The following is a 23,366-nucleotide window of genomic DNA, read 5'->3' on the forward strand; positions in this document are numbered from 1 at the left end:
TTTAAACCACACCTGTAATAACAGTTCTACTTAATTTGCCAACTGATTTGATTGCCGCCTTAACCTAATAGCAGCAATTTTATCTACTCTTTAGGTTACTCCATGTAGCTACTTCAGTGTTTTTGAAGAATTCTCCTGCTATTTAAAATAGTATAACAAAGTATAACAAAAATATCTTTCAGTTCAGCAGAGATCTCTCTTCATATCTAGTCTGATCCCTTTAATTTAGAACCAAAAATACATTTCACTGCAGGTAATTTTCAGTGTTGTCCATCCTGCTGAGCTAATACAGCTAAGACAGAGTGAGTTGAGTCCTACATGTTCTTATGCAGAAATCACAGAATTAATTCCTGTTAGAGGTCCAACCTGTTATACCTGGGTAAACCTACAAAGGGTAATGGGGTTGCACAAGTGTCAGTAAAGGCATAATAGGTTTAATCAAGCATAACAGAAAGTAAATTGCTCTGCAAAATCCTCATTACTGTAGACGAAGTGCATTCATCTGTCTCAACTGTTAAGCCATAAGCTCTCTGGGCAAAGGCAGTTCCTCCAACAATGATTCTCATTTCTAGTGAAACCTCTAGGTGACATAGTACAAACAAGTAATGATTATATGATAATAACCTGAACTGACTACTAGACAAAGTATCAGTTTGCTCAACACAGCTGTTTAGGTACAAATGCCCTAGGTATTCTAGAAATTGCACTGAAAGACAATCAGGGAGGACAGCAAATATATTGCTTTTAGTTACATTTCCAACAAATGTTGAATTATGTAGGCAGGTTCTTATTCAAGTATGAAGAGTTAATAGTAAGAACTCTTCCCCCCAGCAAAAGAATACTTTGTATTACAAAAAAAAACAACCAAACAAACAGAAACAAACAAACAAACAAAACCCCCCAAACTCTACCAACTCATATTCAAACATTTTTTTAAAAGCCATTAAAAGATTGTTGTTGTCACCAATATATCAGGCTATGTCTAGAGAGTGTGAATAAAGATTGGCTTAAATAAACTAAATCTCTCTGTTCATCATTTTGCTTGAATAGTATAAATAGAGGATAAGAGTATATTTGGAGAGATGAGTCATAGTAGACAGTGATATTATATTATGACATACTATGACAATGCAACAGAATCTGAAGTATAATCTGAGAGTAGATTCTTGTTTATGGAGAAACCATATGTTGCATTTTGTTAAGATTAGCAGCAATTATGTGAGAATTTGGCCTCCTGGCACCCATGTTACACTGAAAATATTTCTGTACAGATTGTTCCAGGGTTCAAGATCTGGTGGACTACTGCAGTCACCTCTTCCATTAACCACAATGCAGGCAACAAGGACTGTCCTCATTTTGTTTATTTATGCCTTCCAGTTACTGCATTTCTTGGCCTTTCCATTCTCAACATTGTTGAAGTTTTTTTCCTCACAATTATGTTTCTGGACTAAACACTTCACATCTCATGTTTCTTGTATGTAAACTACATTTATTTGATAAAATAGAGCATATTGAACTTTTTTCTCTGGGATGTCATGACTCTGCTGTCATGACACACAACCTGGAGTTCTGCATCCATCTCTGGTGTCCCCAAGTGAAAAGGACATGGACCTGTAGGACTGAGTCCAGCAGAGAGCCATGAAGATGATCCAATGTCTGTAACACCTCTCTTAAGAAGACAGGGTGAGAGACCTGAGTCTGTTCAGCCTAGAGAAGAGAAGATTTCTGAATTATCTGATTATGGCCCTCCAGTACCTGAAGGGAGCCTTCAAGGATGGAGAGACTTTTTACAAGAACATGGAGTGACAGGACAAGGGGCAATGGCCTCAAAATGAAACAGAGCAGGTTTAAATTAGACATTAGGAAGAAATCCTTACTGGTGAGGCACAGAAAAAGGTTGCTCAGAGAAGCTGTGAATACTCCATTTCTTGTAAGTGTTAAAGGTCAGGTAGATGGGACTTTGAGGAATCTGGTCTCGTGGAAATATGTCCCTGCCCATGGTAGAGGAGTTGGAACTAGATGATCTTTAAAATCCTTTCCAATGAAACCCTTCTATGATTCTATGATTGCATTAAGATAGTGGATTAAGATAGTATCACTATAAAACAGAAGAAATTTTTATACAGGGAAGCAGTATCCAATACAAGACCAATTTATATGGTATGAAAGAAGCAGGTGGATTTTTCAATCTTTTGTATTATTCTAATGACATTTTGTCAAATCTTTCCTTTTTCACAAATTACTGACTGGGTTTGCTACATCTGTGGCTCCAGGGCTGAGTAATTTTAATAGATATTTCCCAATTATCCAGGGGACAGTATTAATATTTTTGGTCAGCATGTTACTTTAAGAGAGTATGTTCAGCTGGTTGTCCTTGGTGACTCCCAAGCTCTTTCTGAGTTATTTTTATATAAATGGATTTCACCTAACTAGCTAAAGCTAATCCTTTCTTCCTTTTGCTCTTCTTTGCTATCCTTATTTTGATGGCATTTGCAAAGTTTATTAGTAATGATTTTAAAGTTGTTGCACAGACTGTTGATAAATTTTTAAGCAGTGTAAATGTCCCAGAACGATCATAATTGCTTAATGATAATTCTTCATATAAGTTTACAATTTAACACTGATCAATAGCTTGTTTCCAATCTATATGACATGCCAACTCAGTTTTATATAATCTTGAATTTATTGGCAAATAAAATGTCATGCAGTACCAATCCTGGGTATAATTCTATTCTATCAGACTTTTTGCCTTTACAAACCACAATTCCTGTTTACTCTGAAAAAGTAATCAAGTGAGTTTGATCACAGTTGCTTCCCATCTTACTGGAGCTGGTTGCCTTTCCTTGCATTAGTTCTTTATGAATTAATCCTCATAGCACATTTTCCATTATTTTGTCGAAGATCAATGCTGGGTTGACAGATGTGTAATCACTTGGATCTGCTTATTTCTGCTTTTTGAAATATTCACACAACACTGGATTTGTCCAGGTATCTGTATCACAGTTTCAAATGCTATTTTAAGATAGTTATAGTGTTCTGGAGAGGACTGGGTCAACTCTTTCAGAACTCCTGAATGCAAGATGTGCAGATTTATTGATGCTAAATGCACAACTGTCATAGCAGGCAACTGTGCTTTAGGATATGCCACAGAAAACTGCAACTCTTACCAGTAAGGCTCTTCTCATTCCCATCTTTCTGGAAAAAATATTACTTTTTCTTAAAGCCTGACCCATGCCCAGGCAATATCACAGACAGTAACTGTTGATATGGATTAAAATCATACAAAGGAATATGCTAAAAATTAAAGAATTCTAGAAAATTACTCTCCACTCCTCAAATCTTTCTCCCAGCCTTGTTTTGCTTACCTGTATAAACACAACCCTTGAGTCAGGACATTGTCCCTGAAGGACTCCAGGACATGTTAGAAACATGGTGGTACAGTGAGGTCTAAGAAGGTGATGCCCTTTTTCTTCCTGCAGCTGACCCTTAGGTCTGCCTCATCACATTGTTCCTCTACCTGCAGATCCTGTGTATCCTTCAGAGGTCGACTGGAGTTTGTCTGCTATACCATTCATGGATCAAGGGACCATGCAGATAAAACTGACTTGGGTAAGGGCAGCACAGACAGGACATATGTGGCATGGAAAAGGCCAGTGTGGTAGAGGGTCTCACTGCCTGGGTACTGCAAAAGTGCAGGTATCTCAGAGCAGAAGAGTTTGAAGATTTTTGTTAATATGCAGATAAAGTGAAGAACCACTACAGTGCTGGTCTGGACTGGCACTTGCCTATTATCTGCCACATTATCTGCCACATTTTTTGACAAACCACCAGTTTGTCAGAACCATTGAAGTGTATTTTGCCTGCCAGCTCCCAGTGTGAAGACTTTCTCAACCTTCTGTGCCTCTGGCTGCCAGGCCTGTGATGCTTCTGAGAAGTGTTTAAGGAGACCCCTTCCCAGGAAAGCTCTTTCAATATATACCAGGACAGTAGCTAAATCGTGATAGATATTGAGGTGCTTATGGCAGTTTGTTTATCTTTTTAAGCTCAACAGCATCATCCCTAGGTTTTGGGGTGGTTTTTTTTATTTATTTGAGGGTTTTGTTTTGTTTTGTGTTTTTGTAGGTTTTTGTTTGTTTGTTGTGTTTGTTTGGGTCTTTTGCTTTTGTTTCTGCTTTTTTGTGGTTTTAAAAATTATTTTTTTTTATTTTTGGAGTTTTCTCTTTGGGTTTTTTTGTGTGCATGGGGTTCTTTGTGTCTTGTTTGTTTTTTTTTTTGTTGTTGTTTTTTTTTTTTTTTGAGAAGCAAAATAAAGAAATATGGAAATCACATTCATAAGCAGACCAAACCAAACTGGAATGAAAGACAGCTTTGCTACAATCTTGGAGAAAATAATGCAGCAAAATTTACCACTGCAAAACATGTGTCAATACAATTGCTCCTAACTACTTTGCCTGAATGTACAGGATGGCTGTTGATCTTGCACTGCACTTTCTCCCTTGAAAAGGAAAAAAAAAAAAAAAAAAAGCAGTATCAAATGTATTGTCCTCTGTTTAGAAACTTAAGATTTTTCTGTAGCAATTGGTTTTCCTTTAGCATGGGAATTTGCAGTTATTCACTTATCTGACCATATTGATGAAGAAAACCAAAAAAAGATACAATTCACCTGAAACCTGGTAAAAGTTCTTCAAAAGTAAAAAAAATCACTATAATTTTAGAAAGTATTACTGATTAAGAAGTTTGAGTAAGGGAATGATACCTTCATCAGAGCTGACAACTTATACCTTTAGGACAGCATGTAGCAGCACAGCTTTGTTGCACTATCTTCCCTTTCAGTGGGCAGCACTGTGTTTCTAATACACTTGTGAAAAGGGCTGAGGGACTGTAGCCCACCATTAATCCATTCTGTCATCCACAATATGGGGAACATCTTCTGACCTTGCAAATTGGAATAATCCATATGTTGAGACTGGCATCTGTGATGTACCCCCGCTGACTGTCAGATGTTATCTACCCTTCTCCAGAGCTCCTGCAAATGAATCTCTGGAAAAGGAAATGCATCTGATATGCCATACCTGAAAAGCTGCTAGAAAACTCTTGCTTAGATGTAGATGCATATTAAATAATTCTGACTTAAGATACAATGCTCATAGCCTTTGGAGAACTGTTTCCACATTATGGTTAAATAGCAGGCTTGGAAGAGGAGGCAACCCAGTCAGTTGAATTACAAATTCTTTGTAAACAGCAGAAAATTATAAAGTAATCCAAGTGTCTCACTTTCACATCTGAGAACAGCACATATATACAGATATAAAGTCACTGTATGATATAGGGTTCTTCTGAAATATAATGTATTAGTGTCTACAAAACATAGTGGGATTCTTGGATGACAAAGAATGCTTATAATGTTGTCCTGGCAAGTTGCAAAAATTTCCCTTGGGGAAATAGAGGTTTTTTTTCCCCTGTGTTGGTAAAGGAAAGAATGGGATTATTACCATACTTTAAACCATTAAATTTTGACGGAAAGCTGCTGTTACCTTTCTCTATGTAAAGAGGTTGTCTGTAAGTAAGTATATTTTCTGCAGTTTTCTGAATAGCTCTGGAAACAAAATATGAATTAAAGAACACTGCAGGGACAGTCTCAGTTACAAAGACTATTCTGTGATTGTTAGCTTCTGAATAAGAATGAAAAATCTAGCAATATCTCATCTCTTGCTTGTCTTGCTGTTGGAGATACTTCATACCCCTCAGCACAACAGAGTATGAGAAACCTTCAGTAAGTTATTTATGCTTTCTTAAAGCCAAGCAAGTGACAGTCACCGATGCTCAACACTACATTCCATGCAGTGTCCCTCTATTCTCTTTCATCATGGGGTCCTGGTTAATGACAATTTGAACAGGAGCCCTGGCAGCCAGGAGGGAGAACCCTGTCCTGGGGGCATCAGGCCCAGCATGGCCAGCGGGCAGGGGGGATTGTTCCACTCTGCTCTGGGCTGGGGCAGCCTCACCCCCACTGCTGGGGGCAGTTCTGGTTGCCACAGTGTAAGAAAAATGTTAAACTGTTAGAGTGTCCAAAGGAGGGCAAAAAATATGCTGAAGGGCCTTGAGGGGAAACTGTAGGAAGAGTGGCTGAGTGTTGCAGTGTGGTTTGATTTAGTCAGTTGGTTTTATTAATGTCGATCAGCCTTTATGCTCCCCCATTTGTCCCCTCACAGTTGGTTTGATCCAAGTTGTTTACCCCAAAAGTTCCTGCCACTTGGCTCCCCAGTTACCTGCCAATCTTCTCACCTCTCCCTGTTTTCTCCTTATTTGGTTCCATCAACCTGAGTTTGTTCATGCCCTTTTGGTTGTCAATCCTGTAACCACGCCCAGTTTCTTCCAGAAAGTTCTGTGTCAATCACTCCAGTTTAGCTTTTCTATTTGTCCCCTGACCTTGTACCTACCCCTGCTACATTATCATAGGTTGTTGTATCCCTCTCTGGTTTATCCCCATTGGGCAAGACAGGTTTACACCCCTGTCTGCCCACCCCCTATTTAAGTTGCTGCAATCTTTGATTTCTTTGGCATTTGTCACTGCACCCACCCAGAGGGCACCTTTCCTGCCCCACCTGGGGAAATAAAGGACTCTTTGGGCTGGCATACAGGTGTCCTCTCTCATCCCTTCCCCTCCTCTCAGCGTGCAGAGTTGCCCAAGCTGCACCCAGGAGCAGCTCTCAGCACCATCGGGGCAGAGGATTCTCCTGCGGTGCCGCTCGCGGGGCGGCCCCGCGGCCTCACGCGGCTGTGCCAGCCGGGCCAGGCAATCTGCCCAGGGCTGTGGCAGGAGACCGCCACAGCTGAGGTCACCTGGCCTGTTCAGCCTGGAGAAGGGGAGACTGAGGTGAGATACAGCTTCATCATATGAGGAAGAGGAGGGGCAGTCACTGATCTCTCCTGTGTGGTGACCAGTGGAAGGACTCAAGGGAGCTGAATTGTGTCAGGGAGGTTTTGATTGGATATTAGAAAAAGTTTCTTCATCCAGAGGGTGTTTGGGCACTGGAACAGGCTCCCCAGGGAAGCAGTTGCAGCACCAGCCTTACAGAGCTCAACAAATGTTTGGATGATGCTCTAGACCACATGGTATGACTCTTGGGGATGGTGCTGTGCAGGAACAGTGCTGTGTCTCTCCCTCGAATCCACGGGGACAGATCCCCTGTGGAGCCTGGCCAGCTGGGCAGTGGGGTGAGGCGGGCAGAGGGAAGGAACTTCTCCTTGGATCCCGGGGGGCTTGGAGAAGCTCCCTCATGTGTCCAAAGACGAGCTGGTCCCACAAGCAAAGGAAAGAGGCGCTCTCCCTCAGGATTAGTTCCAAAGTTTAATGGGGGCCTGGAGAGATCCCAGGCCACATTAAGCTTTGAAGAACCTCCCAAGAAAGAGAGCGAGCCCCACCCAGAGCAGCCAGATATAGGGAGGGTGGGGAAAACCGAACAGCCAATGGGGAAGGGCAGGGGAGTGGCTCTCGGGGGGCAAAGGAGGGGAAAACTGGGGTAGATTACACAGGTACAAAGAGGGGATATGGAGGGATAAACCAATATGAGGGGATATACATTGAAAACACAACTCTACAGAACAGGAGTTTGAGTCTGATGATCCTTGTGGGTCCCTTCCAACTCCAGATGTTCTGTAATTCTATGATCCTTGTGGGTCCCTTGCAACTTGGAATATTCTAGGATTCTAGGATTTCTTGAGTGGCTCCCATTTGCAGGCAAGACATTCACAGATCTGTGGAAAGAGAGATTTCTTCAGAGTAGACTCCTCTGCTCGAGCTGCCTCTCTGGCTGCAGAGATCCTACAGGATCACCTATTTATTTTGGCAGGAAGTCTACTTTGACATTCAGTTAAATTAATCTTTTCCTGAATCACCTTGCAAAATCGCTGGAAGATATGCAAAGATAAGTTGCCTGGAAAATTCACATTTTGTTCCTCCATATAGGCTTTAAAATTCTGCTGCAAGATGCAAAGGGAACCATTACTATAAAAACTACCATCTTTCTCCAGGAGTGAGGATCTCATGTGGATCTTTTCTGAGTAAGTGACTCTAGAGGATGTCAGTCAGAGCAACCTTAAAAGGCAAACAACTTCTCCAGAAAGGACACATACATATGTATATTTGGTAAAAATTAAAATTCTGTTCAGATATATTATAAAACCCTTTAAGTTGTGGAGACTTCCGCAGAACATTCATAGTTACAAAACAGAAGCTACAAAAGTGATAAATATAGTCCTTGAGAGACAAACTTCAGACAAGTGTTTAGCAAAAAGCCTTTTTAGTTTCAGTGACTTCTAGAGAAAAATCATTGTAAAGATAATTAGGAGGAAGAAGGACATACAGAAATATAATTTCTTAGAACAATATTGTAATGAGTTAAATGTTTCCTTCACAATTAAACCTGGAAGACAAATTTCCAAGGAATGCTTGAAAAAATAATTGTCGTCTTCAAAATCAGAGAACTTTAACAGCTCTGCTTCTTAACAAAGCCACTTTAACTTTCAGAGCCTGCAAAATTCTCATGTACCCTAAGTGCAAAGGGAAGAGAAAGGAGCTTCAAAGAAAAAACTTTCTGAGCTCTTTGTGCTTAGGTTCTGCCAAGAACTCTCTCTGTGTCTCCAAGAAACAAGACGATTACCTCTCTGTCCAAATCAGATACAGACCCTTACAAATCTTGTAAAGGAATATATCCTTTTTAATTAATGTGTGAGTCTCTGGGTTTGTTGAAAATTAAAAATGGGTTCAGATCTTCCTTCTTGCATACCATGTACTGCTTTTAGCTCTATTCCCATTGTAAACTCTTGACTGTCTAGGCTTTTGTTTTCAACCTCTCAGATGAAAAAAATATATTCCAGATTTAAGCTCAGCCAATTCTGGGTTCTAAATTTTGGGACTTTGATCAAATCTATTGTTGGAAAATTTCAGAAAACAATGGTTTAGATCCAAAAAACAATCTGTGGAGCCAAAATGACAAAAGGCATCAGGATTTAATGCAAAAACAGCAACAAAAAAATTAATACAGAGTTCAGAAAAGAAACAAAACCCCACATTTTCAAGATATCAGAATCAAGTTGGAGGTTCTAGAATTGTCAGAGAAAGGAAGATAAATTGTGGAGAATTTTTTACTTGTCCTCTCTGGCTCTTTCGCTCTCTGCTCTTTAGGTATTTTTCTTCCCATTATAGTGGTGTCACTGCTGAGGATGATCTGAAAATGCTGAGAATGGTGTGATAATGGTCTGATAATCCTATATAAAGAGTCCCTCATAGTTAGAAAATTTTCATTGAAACTAAGATAAATTCCACATTAAGACTGTGAAATATTCTTGGAATCAGCTGAAAAAGGTAGGAGAATAAGGCCAGGTAGTTTCCACCAAATAGTGTAATATCTACTGGAAACACATATCTGGAGAGTTCCTCCCATGTGTCATTAGGGACTGTGGAATTCCTAGCTTGATGGATTCCTTGGTGTCTGAAAAACACAAGACTTTTTGCTTGATAAGTACAGGACATAGCTCTGTGCCAAGAAGTAAGATCTGTTCTATCACTTGAAGTGTCTTAAGATGGAAAATCTCCTCCAAAGCCCTTTCTGCTGAAGATTATTCTGAAGAATAATCTGTACATGGTTTGTAGTTGAAAAAGGCACTTTATCTTTAGGGAACACATTCTACATGGACCTTCTTTCTATTTGACTTTGATATCTTGCTGTGAGCTGAGAAAATCCTGTATCTGCAGGCTTTTACAGCATTCCTCCTGAGACTGCTGGTGTCTGTGGTTCAGTCATGTCCCTGGAAGTATTTAAAATGCAAATACATATGGTACTTGGGGACATAGTTTAGCCCCCTTTGGGAACAAGGTGGGCTTGGCAGTGTTATGTTAATGGTGGACTTGATGGATTTAGATGTCCTTTCCAATCCAAATGATTCCATGGTTCTGGGACAGGGAGCAGCAGAGATGAAGGGGTTGGAAGGAAATGGGTCTGGTACCATTACTCATGTTCCCTTATTGTGACCACAGTTTCCTGTGGGAAGACTAGCCACGTCTTGTGCAAATTACAGGAAAAAAAGGTAGGATTCTACATAGGAGTATGTGCATGTGTGGATGAACAGTTAGATTAATAAATTTTGTAAGAATTGTAAAACAAAGGAATTTTGAGATAACCTTCTTTTTAAAGAATAATTGGAGTCAGATCCAAGAATTATTAGAATCTAAATAATTACGCCTAAGAGTTGCAGATCCTGCCTACAGAATACCTACTCCTTATTGGAAATGCTCTGCATGATTGCTTTCCATTTATGTATTTAAAAGGGTAGTTATTAAAATAGAATTTATTTTTCAAAGGCTTTTTTACTCACTCTCTTACAAATTCCCATGTATTTGAATGAGTTTATTTTTGTTAACGCCTCTAACCACTTTCAAAATTCCAGCCGTACTTAATTTCAGTCATCTTCTTCAAACTACAAAATAACTCACATAGGGCTGTCAATACTGGACATCCAAAATCCTTCACTTCATGCAATCTACAGATGTGTAATAAAACTACACATCTGTAGTTGGGGGAGGGTTGGTTAGTGACCAGTACACAGCAACCCAGCTACAACCCACTATTTGTCATGTGAGACCAGAAGACAGCATATAAGCAGACAATGCTGTGTTTTTCTTTCAGCTTTCTCTTTTTTTTTTTCCTTTTCCATTTGTAATATCAGTTAAAAAGCAATAAGTATGCTTATTACTTTTGTAAGATTGCTATGAATTATTTAGCTAAGAAATAATTGAAGAAGGCATGGTTGGGAAAATTACCCACAAAGCCAGCAAAACTGCAAGTCAACCAGCCATCATTGGGCACAAAGTCATCATTAATTTTAATGTGATGCGGGAGTTTGCAGTTCAGCAGGAGGAGGAGAATGCAGGCACTTCTCAAAAACCTGCCTAGCATGGTAGGCTGGAGGAATTTTACTAGCATTCCAGATCGATAGAGGAGACAGCAGTCAATATTAGTAGACCTCATAATCACATTAATTGAAATCTCTCAACCTTCAGTTTGCATAACAAAACAGTTTGTGCCTTAATGAAGAATGTAATATCTTGCAATTCTGACCTCCTGACCTCATAGACTATGATGGCTGAAATAGAGGCTGTACCCTCTGCTGTAAACCTCTCTGTATCTCCAATGCCACACATGTGCCCCACACACATGTATGCATGCTCCACATATGTCAAGATTATGTAGGCAATTAAATAATACATAGAAATTAAGTAAAGTGAGTCAAGAAACTTCAAAGTTCAGCGGCAGAAGAAAATAACCTGCCAAAGAGCCTCATTTTAGTTAAAACTGAATGCATAGGTATTAGAAAAAATATGTACACAAAAAGGTGATTTTAAAATTTGAGATGGAAAAGTTGGAGATAAAAAAGAGATTTTGAACTGAAACAGCTCATATTAAAGCAAATTTTCTGGTTTGGGTCTTATTTCTCTATCTTTCTCTCATGGAGAGTCATTTGGAAAAGATCAGGGAGGCTAAGACATAATAAGAATAATTTGCTAGTTTTCAGCCTAAATGTGACGATGATTGAAGCCTGCAAGTGTTCTGTCCAGCCATATGTTAGTGTCGTGTAAAAGAATCTGATGAAGATGATGAGATAACAATTTTCTGTCTGTAATGAGTAAGGGGACTGGGAAATTGCTGGGGAAATTGTGGGATTAAGGCCCATTTATGCCAGAAAATTGCAAAGATCTCTCACAGCAAATGCAGGAAGGTAGTGGCTGAAGTATTCATTGATTCTACAAATCAGTCTTTTTTAAAAAGCCTGGTAAAAAAGTCTTACAAGTCTTCCAGGTCTTACAATGCAAATCTATACTCATAATAAATACATTAAAAGTTAGTTAATTTTACCACAACTCTTTCATTCTCCTTATTCTCTACATGAAGAACATTCATGAATAAAAATTCTTAGGAATTAATCTCTTTAATATTCATGTTTACTTAACTACTTTCTGCTGTTATTTCATATGAGAGAAGAAAGTATAATGTCCCTTCCAAGTTTCTACCATCTCTCGTGAATTATTATATTTGATAGTTATATTTACATATAATAGTTCTCATGACACTTGTTTGAAAGCCTGGAGACAAATATCTGATTACAGAATCTAAGAAAAAAGTCCAAATTCAAAAGGCTGCATTTTTCCTTTTTCAAATTTTATATCTTGCTTCTTGTCTTCATGCATTCAAACCTTCCACAACTTTTCCTTTCCTATTTCAGTATTTCTTTTCTTTCTCTTTCATCCATTCTTTATGCTTCCCCTCGTCATTCTGTAAGAAGAGATGTAACATTGGTCCTAGTTCACATTGCTTTTGATCTCTCCGTTGTCTCTCCTATAGATTTTTCTGCAGTGCTTTCTCACTTACGCAAGATTAAATATGAGAAATAGCAGACACGGGTTTCTTGAAGCTGAGTTAACAGAATTGGGTTTACTCAGATTGAAAAATTGTTTTTAACTGTTATTGTTTTTCATCTCCTCAGCACAAAAACAATCCTTGCATAACTTTTCTGTACAGAAACCAAGAAAGCTGCTATGCCAAAAGAGCCAATACCCCAGCAGATCAGATGCTCAGTGAAGTTGATCTGTGGCAACGAAACAACAAAGTGACTTCAAACTAATTTCAATGACTTGAGGCTTAACCTTCTGATAAAAAAATTGATAGTTCAGCAGTTTTCTTTGATACTTCTTTATTCTAGGTTTGACCTGGAATTACTAAATTTAGAATTATTTCTAATCATTTATACACATACAAATTCACAAATATATATATATAATTATTTTTCCTAACATTGTCAGTTAATCAGCACTGAGTAATGAAAAATTGATTTTCATGACTTATTTTACCTGAGACTCAAAAATTACATTGGTATTTTTCAAGAATGCTGAATTATATTATTAATGTTCTTCTAATTCCTGTCTAGCAGGAAAAAACTAAAAAAATCTAAAAACAAGGGAAAATTTATATAAGACTGACTTGGTTTTCCTCATTTGGAAATTTCTTATTAGAGCAAATAGCTTCATTAATCTAGGACAGGGCAGCCCTCTTGTCTCTGTGGACATGAAGTACCATGATCCCAGGCAGACTTTGGGGAGGAGGAACAAGCTGGCATTTGTTCAAATATGCATTAAAGCAGGGCTTCCAAAAACTGGAAAATTGCTACTCTAAGGGTAATGATAAGGAGAGGAATTAACCATTTTAATTCTTTATTACTCTGCCAAAATGATGTAATCCATGTCCTTTTAATGTTTATGTTGAGAACAAATTAATGTATTCCCATTTTTGTTCCTTTTGGTTCTTACTTCAATCTTCAGTCACAGAAATGAAGTGAGATAAAATTGTAGTGACTAATATGGTCCCAAAGAAAAAAGCAGGCTGTTGTACTGGTTTGGGGAATGTGGATTCCTTTTCATTGAGAAAATTTTATCTTTTTATAATTTTTCTTGAATAAACTGTAGGCACTACTTCCATTTTGCCAACAAAATACAGTTTGGTTAGCAGTGTTTTAATTTCTGTGAAAGAAGATCATGGAGTCAAGGACAATATCTAGCAATACTGTGGAGTGCTGACAGCCCTAGAGAGGGAATCAGGCTCTAGAAGGACTCTAGGCAAAGATTATTATTGGATGTAGTTGTAGATTTTTGTCTGAAAACCCTTTGTTCACACCCTTTTTTGGTGTTAAGGCATTTGCTGACTAGGTTTCAAAGAGACTGTTAGATTTGCATAGCAGTTTTTTTATATTGAAAAACAAATTGAAAATTTAGATTTTTTACATGTCCTCTGTATGTTATATAGATCTTCATGTGTTCAGTTTCAGAGGCTTGAGGATGCATTCATGACCTACTTTTTTATTTTCCCAATGAGTCATGCCAACTACAGTATGCAGTGAGGCTGAAGGACCTTAACCTCCATGAGATACTTTTCACCCTCTGGATTCATGAGATTACATGAAAAGTCTGCTCAAAGATTCTGACCCACCAGGAAAAAAGGCAATTTCTTATATAAGTAATATGTTTTACTCTCCTTTTAATACAGAACTCTTTGGGTTGAAAATATTTGGGTTCTGGAATAATGTTTTTGTAAGATTAAAATTTTTTCCCAGCTTTAATCAATAATTTCTGATATGCAAATTTTGTCTGCAACTACTTCTAATAAAAAGTTTATTAAAATGGGCTAACTAAAGAAAGAGAGATAACTCAGAATAAATGAAGTAGCAAAAAAACCCAAAAAACCCAAACCTGCTTAAGATGACTGAGCCAAAAAGAATTTTTACATAAACTTCTATGAAGACATTTATGATTAACATTATTTTTTTTGTCAGTAATTAGATGTAGTACTCATTCTACCAATATTAATGTTACTTCCTCTGATCCCATATTACTTCACTTAGGGCAGCCTTTTTGTGTTAGAGCTACTACACATGAAGATGTGTTCAAAATTTGAAATGAGTGTCCCTAATTTGAGCTTTTTGGTTTTGTTTTTCCCCCCCGCCAAAAAATGTGACCAGTTATAGTTGCACATAACTTTTGGTTAAATTTACTGGCAATCTTTATAGAGGAAATGGATATATTATTTTAATTTTATTTTACCTGAAAAAATAATAATTTTTAGCCTTGCAATTTGCTCGATCAAGGCTTTCATATGGGAATTTATTTAGGTTTTAAAACACAGCCTTTCATTGGACTGAGCTATATTCAAGGCTTATTGAATGACTAGGTGCAAAAGCAAAATAGGATCAGAAGGAAAAAGTGAGCTAAAGCCCTCAATCCATGGAGCAAGCAGTGGTCATTGCCTGGACATTTTCAGCAGAGGTCAGCCCATTTTTTTTTACTCCCTTCTTCAAACTGCACTCTGACATCTCTTAGGGGATAATCTGCATGCACACAAGCCATCTCTTTGGAACTGTATTTTGCATTATTTTAATCTCACTTTGCTCACAGAGCTTCACATTATGCTCAATACCAGTTTCCTTTTCACTACTCAAGCACAAGAGCTGTAGGGCTGGTAATTGCTAGCAAAACACTGCATGAGAAATATTTGTCATCCAGTATTCTGCACAGGCTGTAACAAGAAAAAAAGAAGATGCACTCACTGGAAAAAACCCATACATCATTAATGAAGGCTCTGAAGGACTTTGAAAGGGTTGCTTTGCCATTTTTCTTTTTAAAAACCCAATAACAGGATTCCAACAAGAACACAATTATCAGGTTTTGTCAATAAGGTTTCATGAAAACACGGTTTTGTCTTATGACATATTAAAACTTTTCATCATTCAGTGTGTCCGAACTTACCTCTGAAGAGAAATCTAGTTGCATTTGTAGACACATTAATTAATTGAGATTTTCCTCCAGAAAATGTGAGGGTTGATAAAGAATGTATCACATCACATGTTATGTATCTAGTGAAAAAGTTTCAGTAGTAGAAAAAATAATTTGCAATAGAAAAAAATAAAGCAATAAAAGTATGTAGCCAGCAGTTTTCATTGTTCTTCTATATAGGGTGGCAGCAAGTTTAAAACTTTCAGTCATAAGTATAATACAAAGACTGGTTTTGTCTACCATACTGCCACTTTAAATTTTAAAGAAGAGATTTTGTAAATGAAAATACTTTTTTTTTCTGAATGATAAAAAGTTAAATAGATATCTGTTCTGGATTCAGAAGGGTCACTGTTTTGAAAATGGAGCTGCTTGAAAATACTCAAAATTTATTTTGATTCTTTGACATTCTTACAATCAAGGTGAAAGAAATTTTGATGTCAATCCCATTTGATAGGCAGTGATTCTCCACTGCATCTGACATTAACTAATTCTCTTTTTATCAAGGCCACCAATCAGAACAAAGACTACATTAAGTCAGGAATATCTTCATGGAAATCAATGAATTGTACAAGGAAAGTAAATATGAGAGCAGAAAGAACCCAAACAAATGCAGTTCATTATTCATTTCACTTAATTGCTGTGGAAAATAAGTGCTTTGAACTTTCTAAGCCATTAGCAGAAGACACTTACCTCCTATCTTAAAGAGAAGGGTGATTGATGCTTAAGTATTTCTCTGTATCCTGAAGATATATGAACTGATGGTCCCACCTCTGGGAGCTTTCACCACAGGACAGCAATCAAACTGTTTCAAAAGGATCAGGTGGGAATGAGGAAAAGACATGTTTCCTGGAATTCAGAGTTAAAATAAGGCTTTCATTTTGCAATTACTTTGAAAGATACTAGAAGACTCTGCAAAAGAGTAAGCTGCAAATAAATTTAATTATTGCTGCTTCTTGCAACTCAACAATTTTGCCACCTGTAAGAAAAGTCTTCTTCTTCTCACAATCACTTACTCAGGTCCACCTTTGCCATTTGCCACAGGCTGGGGTAGACCTGATCCTCCAGCCATGCAGATCTTCTTAGACAGACATGGACCCTTGAAATAAGGTCTCTCACATTCTGAAATCAACATGCAACTGCAGAGGAAAAGACACTACATATCATTATCCAATGCTATTTTTAAAATCTGGGACACATTGTTATAATGAAGATATTCCAAGTTACTGGTTAATATAGACTCTAAAGAAAATTTGTTTTCAAATCAATGCAAAATTCAGGCAAGTTCCTTATTATTTCACGTGGATCACAAAATCATTGTCAGTAGAAATGAACTGCCCTTTATATGGGATTGCCACTGCTATGCAGTTGAAGAGATGATTTTAATCTATTTAATTTGATTTCTGATGTCACTTATCTGGTTTTATATTCTTTAATTTTTCAAGGTTATTTAATTGAAGCTGTTTTAAATGTTTTAAAATTAATAATGAATGTGCCTTCAAGTCCATAAAATCTGAATTTGCATCTGAATGTCTTTAACAGAAAATTAAAACTATTGCTCTACTTCTGTACTAGAGTTATTCAATCCATCTAGATAGATACAAAATGCTTCTTGATTATTCACCAAATATATAATTTGTAGACACAACATACTCATCTTAGGGAAATTAAATAGGTCATAGGTAGAAATTTTTCAGAAATGTAAGTTCTCCAATATATTAGAAATAACACAAGTCCACTGCATGTTATCAGTTTTACTCCACAGTTTATAAGAATAACAAAAATTTAATAGCCATTTATGGCAATTAAAATATTTCATGCAGTATTTGACAATCCACATTCACCCCCTTGTCAGAGGGCAAACCATCACAGAACATAAGAACGTTCAGGGAGACCTACCTGTAGTGCAGGACACAATTTAGAGAACAGTGATACATGTGTACGATTTGTAATGTAATTTCTTTGTTTTACTTCCATTAGTTGAAATATTGACACAGACCATCTAGACCAAGTGAAACTTAATTTTTTTAGTTACTTTTCTGAATACAAAATATGGGAGTTAATAAGTAGCTGAAAGAAGATTGGAAAAGATGGATTAAGATGCCCAGCTGTCTTCTTTTCCTCCTGTATTAAGTATTGGTCTTTTTGAATGCCAGTATAGCACGAAGGCATACATCAACACTTTTTGACCACTGTTTGCTTTAAGAAGTTTATGTGCCTTGAACTATGAAAAAACAGAATTTTCTTCAGAAAAAAAATCATAGAATAATAAAATCAAACCCCTGCTTAAAGAAGGGTCACCTAGCAGGTTGCTCAGGACCATATTTAGTTAGATTTTAAATATCCCCAAAGATGGAAACTCCGCAGCCTCTCTGGGCAAGCTTTGCCAGCATTTGATCATGCACACAATAAAAAACAATTTTTCTTACAATTAATTGGAATTTCCTGTATTACAGGAAATAGCTGCATTTGAGATAGTCCAATGGAGAAAGGAATGTAAAAAGACTGTTTCTAAGAGGAAGTATTTTTTGGAACAAGATATAAGCAGTTTGTAAAAGGAAAACCATGAACATATCTGTGATTGAAGACTGATATGTATTTTGGTTGTTTAGATACTTGTAAAACATCCATTAAAATATCTTTTTGTGTATGTGTGTCTACACCATCATAAAAGTCAGTTCCCTCCTTTATTTCAATCTCTTCATCATGCTCTCTGTGTCTGTACTTCACACCTAAGCTCTCTTTCAGACTAAAACCGTTAGACCTTTCTGGGATGAAAGTTTGTGGCAATTCCAAGAACATTTGCTCTGCTGGGCTGTAAAACACTTCTCACATAAATTCAAACATCTTGAATCTGGAAAACAAACAAAACGCCAGACAACAATTCTGCTTGCCTAAAAGACCTGAGAAAGTTTTGAGTTTGAAGAGCTGTTAAGATGTTAAATTCCCTTGAACAGTTTTGAGTATTCTCTTCACTGAAGCTCAGTTCCTAAGATACACATAAAAGGACTAGATGTTTATACATAGATGGGAACAATTCTAGTCTAGCATCATATATGGCCTGATTGTCTAAAAGGTAGTTACAAGTATATGCAAGAATTTCCTCCAGATTTACTGGAACCTGTCTGTATCATTTGGATTTAAACAGAGTAAGAATTTTAAAAGTGCAAATTCAAGGAAACTCAACTTTCATCTTTCCATAACTCAGCAGAATGAAGTATCCAGAGGAGTGTCTCATAGGAGTTTCAAAAGATTTAGAACTGCACATTCATATGTTTTTTCTATTTCAACCATGCCCTGAAGTCTTCACAAAACACTGGGATCCTGTAGTGTCTGCTATTGAAGAACCTCACAGGAAGGTATAGCTCATATACTGTATTGTTCTGTCTGTCCAGTCTGTAATTAGCTGTTCAACTAATTTACTAACACTCACTAAACCAACAAGCTTTTAGATTCCTACATGTTTCTAGAATTGCCAAGATTGCAGCAAAGGCTATATGAAAGAAATTCTAAGAAAAAAATAAAGCCAAGTGTCCTTTTGAGCTCATTATCACATCTCAGAGTAATTCTAAGAACTCTAAAAGCTCCCAGAACAATTATGTCAATAATAATGTTCTATAAAACCTTTACTGGCTCTTTGTAGCTACTTATAAGATTGCAGAATGATGCATCATCATTTGCTATTTCTTGGATTTCAAAAGAATCCACAATGTACTAAATGCTTCTGCTGTGCAGGTAAAAAACACAGTCCTTATGCAAAAAAGAGGGAAAGGACTAAAAGAAGAGAAAAAGACAAAGTAAATAGTGTGAGATATTTTACTTATTTTTAGATAACTCCAATACTACCTTGTCAATTTGGTTTTTTATTTCACATAGAGTCTAAGACACTTTCACTGGGCCCTTTTTCACTTGTAGCCAATCTCTTTTTTCAACTTGTGTTCACTCATGGGATAAATGAGACCAATAAGCAAAATGGATTAAATATCATGGTCTGAACTCCACTGAAATCAATAAAAGACTTTCTGCTAAGTCCAGTTGGCTGCAGACTGCGGTTTAATCAGCCAGGTGCATTTAAGTGTCACCAATTCCTTTAAATTAATTTTAAATATAGATAAAGAAAATTATCATCATTGGCACAGATTCTATTTCTGGGAAATCCAATCTAAGCACTACAGACTGAAATACCTTCCTAAAAAGAGATGAGGTTTTTGTACATGGGAAAGAAATGGGAGTCAGACAAGCATATAGTTCTGCTGATACTATTAAACTTTGTGCAGTAATATTAGCTATCTGTTTCTGAATTCTTCAGTCTGTTGACTGCTTGTCCTCATACACTTCTAAAGCAATTACTACTTTCCTGACACTTTGAATTATTAATAATATTGTTGTTATTAATTCCAAACAGTGGCAAAACAAATTGGGTGTCCTTCATACAAAATGAGAGGCATGTGTTTTTACTGCCATCACTGGAGCCTTTGGCTGTGTTTGTGATTTGAAGTGTAGTATTGATACCAGCACAAACACCAACACCAATGCTTCTGATAATTGTTGTGATGGGTAAGTGTCACATCTGGCAAGTAAGAGTACACCTTAGCCCTGCGCATAGAAAAGCACATTATTTAATGAGTTATTTCATGCACTATGTAAGGCTAAAAAATTGTAACTGAACTGTATGGAGAATATGTGCATCACCTCTTTTGTGGTTTGACACAGAAGGGAATTTTCTCAGGAAGTTGGTACTTGATTGGACACCAATCAGTGTCACGTTTCTGCACTGGCACGTGGAGTGACCAGTGAGGGCTGGGCACGCCTCTGAGAACACAGGGGGTTAAAAGCAAGGACTCCCAGGAGAATTGTCTCTTTGGTTCCGGTCAGAGTGCAGTGCAGACCTCCCCTGCCCAGCCATGGGCTGGATGGGGGAGGGAAAGCCATGCAGCCTGGAGAGGTAGGCTGGGGTGAAGGATCTGGAACTGAGCCTGGGTGGTTTGAAGCTGAGCAGGAGGAATGGCGGAGCTGCCACCGCTGGGACCACAGGGGGATGGCTGGGACTCGCCAGCTGCAGGCACTGGCCCACAGGACTGCCCCGAGCAGGCCAAGGATCTGAGACAGGAAGATGCCAAGAGTGATTGGAGTGCTGACTCCTGGAGTGACTATGGCAGTTGTGACGAAGCAGAGGCTGCTTTGGGAAGGACTGTGTCAGACGGGATCGTGCTTTTCCCAGATATCTTTCACACCAGTCATCTTTTGTTTTATGACTGATTCAGTGCTTACCAGGATTATATCTTGGCTGACTGTAAAACTTCTGAGGTGACGCAGTTCATAGCTGGGTACCTGGAAAAGGTCCTTGAGCCCTCTGGCTGGCAGGCAGTCTGGCGCACTAATGTGTTTGAGGTCCTCGTTGGGGTGGCTGATGTGAATTTCCTGACCCTGAAGGCAGTTGTGCAGCTCAGTGAGCCATTCCTGTGCGAGTCCCAGGACAGCAGCTTTACCCTGGAGTGCATGAAGGAGCTTCTGGAGCTGAAGGAACATCAGATCCTGCTGCAGGAGCTGTGGTTGTATATTATGAGTCAGGAGAGTTTGACCAGACAGCACTAGCCATAGAGCATGTCAGGTTTTTCTACCAGTACATCTGGAGGACCTGGGGTGAGGAGGAGGATGAGTTTGATTACTTTGTGCGATGTGTTGAGCCCTGACTGAGACTGCACTATGACATCCTGGAACAGCGGGTGCCTTCTGGGCTGGTAGTTGATTACCAGAACTTGTTATCTCAACGTGAAGAGCTTTATGATAAGTTTTTAAATGTGGGGAACAGCATCTCAAGCAATGATTCGGACTCAGAAACAGAAAACGTTTCCATGGTAGAAGGACTAGAATTGTATGACAAAGTGGAGCATATAAAACAAAGGCTAAAACTAATTGAGACTCCTCTGCTGAGGTATGTGTTTGGTTACCAAAAATACGGCAGCCTCCAGGCTAAAGGACCGAGATCAACAGGTGCCAAGGTCATTCATGTTGTGCCCTGGATCATGACAGCAAATCTGCTCCAGCTGTTGACAAGAGACAAACTTTGCCCAGAATCTTGTGAAGCCTTAAAAGTACAGTTTCACCATGATACACTAGCAGCTGTAAATGCCTGTTATAAAGGCATTTATATATATATATATATAAAGGAGAGACAGTCATCATCTGTCCTGGCCATTATTTTGTTGATGGCATGTTCTCCATTGCTGATTCAGTAGAGCTAGAAGGCTATGGCCTGCCAGATGACGTTGTGATAGAAAAATAAGGGAAAGGAGATGACTTCTTTGACTGTACAGGTGTAACACCTTCCGAGTGGCCACTGTATATCAAAATGCTGGCTAGCAATCCCCCAGAGTGGCCTGTGAGGGTTATGAGAGTGGCCGCCCCTGGGTCTCTACTGAGATTGCCAGGTGGCGGTGTGTGCATTGGCATGGGTGACACTTGCACTGAGGTGTTACGAGGATCCAAACCAAAGGGATAAAGGAGAGGACACTTGTGTCCAGTCCAAGGAGATTTTATTCCAGGAACAAGTCAGGGACAAGTTCTGAGAAAAGTGGGATCCGGCTACAACTTATAAAGGGTGTGGGTATGAAGGGGTGGCAACATGGGACAACCAATGGAAACAGATTACAGTATGATTACATCATGGGTTACAACCAATGGAAAAAAACAGGGGAGGGGAGAAGCCTTGGGGGACCAACCAACTAAGAGAACATGGGTGATTGACAGAGAACCTTCGAGAACAAAATGGGGGTGGCTACAATGACAGGGGGGTAGGCAGCACAACTTGGACTGACACATCTGTTTAAGGGTAAAAGGGGAGGAACAGGTAGATGAACATTCTGAGTGACAGCTAAGTGGTAGGAAAACTTAGGAATAAATAACCTGGAAGAAACCACTATGAGGGGAAGGAATAGGGAGTAAACCTGAACTTTAAAACAAAACACACCACAACTTACAGAAGCCAATCTAAAGGTCTCCCATTTGAAGTTAGTGCAGCATGATGCTGTGGAGGGGAATTTAAATGTTCATCATGGGAAAACCACAATGGAGAATTATGTGTTACAGTGTGAAACTACTGGAATAACAGTAAGGACATCAGCTGAACTACTGATGAAAAACTCAGATCTCTATGGGGCAAAGGCTGCTGGCGTGGAGATTTATCCAAGAAGTGCGTGCACCCTGCTGCACAACGAGATCCACCACTGCAAAGAGGGAATACTGGTCAAGAACTTCTTAGATGAAGATTATGAGGCTCCCAGGGTAACCATGGTTAATAATATGATCCACAATAACGAAGAATATGGTGTGGTCCTCGTTAAGACCAGTGATGCCCTCTGAAATGAAGTATGCTCCAGCACAGGGAATGAAAGGGTGTACACAACCCGCCCAGGTAGGTGATGAGGCAGCCTGTGGAGAGGACTCCAGGCAAGAAAAACCTGGATGTGTAACTGAGGAGTTGGAGCTTTATAAACAAGCTGAGGCTTCTGAACAAACTGAAAACAACTCTGAAACTGCAAATGTACTTGGGGCTGCTTCTGCAAAGAAGAGATAGATACACAGGAAAAGACTGAGTGAACTGGGATTTACAGAAGCTTTTGACAACTTAATGTCACAGGAAATGTTTGTTTCTGTTTAGGGCAATCAATTCAAATTGGGAATGGGAAAGGAAGTTTTGGTATCTTCTTTTTCTGACTGTCTTAACTCCTGCTGCCTTTGCAGCAGCATTTGTGCAGTTATTGGTAAGGTCACATATTAAGAGTTGTGCTATGGTGTTATTACCCTAGTGTAATTCCTATTAAAAGACTATGCCTGGAAAAAAAAAAAAAAAGTCATGGTTTGACTCTGGAGCAATGCCAGTGCCCCCATGAAAATGCACCATCCCAAATAAATGCTGTGAGATGTGATCTGGAACAGAGCAGAGCAGGCCCAAGCTTAATAACAAAGGAAAAATAAACTTTATTAAACT

At 38.5% G+C, this 23,366-nt stretch overlaps 1 pseudogene; it reads left to right on the forward strand.

Annotated features, from left to right (window-relative positions):
- The first annotated feature begins 20,380 nt into the window (after positions 1–20,380).
- Positions 20,381–23,092, forward strand: LOC110482183 (SHC SH2 domain-binding protein 1-like; annotated as a pseudogene).
- The last annotated feature ends 274 nt before the right edge of the window (positions 23,093–23,366 follow it).

The sequence above is a fragment of the Lonchura striata genome, chromosome 3, assembly GCF_046129695.1.
Source record: "Lonchura striata isolate bLonStr1 chromosome 3, bLonStr1.mat, whole genome shotgun sequence".
Classification (NCBI taxonomy): domain Eukaryota; kingdom Metazoa; phylum Chordata; class Aves; order Passeriformes; family Estrildidae; genus Lonchura; species Lonchura striata.